This window comes from Limulus polyphemus, unplaced genomic scaffold (genome assembly GCF_000517525.1).
Source record: "Limulus polyphemus unplaced genomic scaffold, Limulus_polyphemus-2.1.2 Scaffold8055, whole genome shotgun sequence".
Lineage (NCBI taxonomy): Eukaryota > Metazoa > Arthropoda > Merostomata > Xiphosura > Limulidae > Limulus > Limulus polyphemus.
Genome location: NW_013673665.1, coordinates 8,993 through 10,015, shown reverse-complemented (window position 1 = coordinate 10,015; position 1,023 = coordinate 8,993). Strand labels below are relative to the sequence as shown.

General features: G+C 38.7%; 1 protein-coding gene across 1 annotated transcript in view; it reads right to left on the bottom strand.

Moving 5' to 3' along the window:
• The window catches only part of LOC106475077 (protein dachsous-like), a gene marked incomplete at both ends in the record, with an annotated part of 35,833 nt that overhangs the window by 26,081 nt on the left and 8,729 nt on the right, over window positions 1–1,023 (bottom strand). The gene's annotated exons all lie outside the window — the stretch shown is intronic.

Here is a 1,023-nt window from a genome sequence, read left to right as displayed (position 1 = left end):
GACCCTCAGATTGCGAGTCGAGTGCCTTAACCACCTGGCCATGCCGGGCCATTCTTTAGAGAACAACAACCAAACATAGCACTGGCATATCTTGTCAGGTGGAGATAAGTTCAACTGATAAAACGATTGCTTAAGTCGTCACTTAACGGATTCCTGGATAATAATGATAATAAAATAAACTATTTTATTTCCTCTAAAAATTGTATCATATATATATATATTATAATAAAAACACGAAAATGTAACTTGGGACCAATAATTTTTAAAAACATTTTGTTGTGATATAAAAAAATTCTGTCTTTAATGACAAAACTTGTAACGATATTCATTCTCGTCAGTTACAATAAAATCCTGACATCTTTTAGCGGGTAGGTAAATTAAGAAATACTGGAAAAGTCTCGGAAATAATAAATTAAACGAACGTCCTGTCGTGGCAAATATACCCCATCTGTTTTACTGTGAAGGATTTAGACAAGGTCTACAAGAACGTCCTTGTTGTAGGAAGGATCCTGTCTTGATGGAAAGGGTTTAGATGAGGACTACAAGAACGTCTCTGTTGTAGGGAGGATCTGTCTTGCTGGAAAGGGTTTAGACAAGGACTACAAGAACGTCCCTGTTGTAGGAAGGATCCTGTCTTGATGGAAAGGGTTTAGATGAGGACTATAAGAACGTCCCTGTTGTAGGAAGGATCCTGTCTTGATGGAAAGGGTTTAGATGAGGACTACAAGATCGTTTTTGTTGTAGGAAGGATCCTGTCTTGATGGAAATGGTTTAGATGAGGACTACAAGAACGTCCCTGTTGTAGGAAGGATCCTGTCTTGATGGAAATGGTTTAGATGAAGACAACAAGAACGTCCTTGTTATAGGAAGGATCCTGTCTTGATGGAAAGGGTTTAGACAAGGACTACAAGAACGTCCCTGTTGTAGGAAGGATCCTGTCTTGATGGAAATGGTTTAGATGAGGACTATAAGAACGTCCCTGTTGTAGGAAGGATCCTGTCTTGATGGAAATGGTTTAGATGA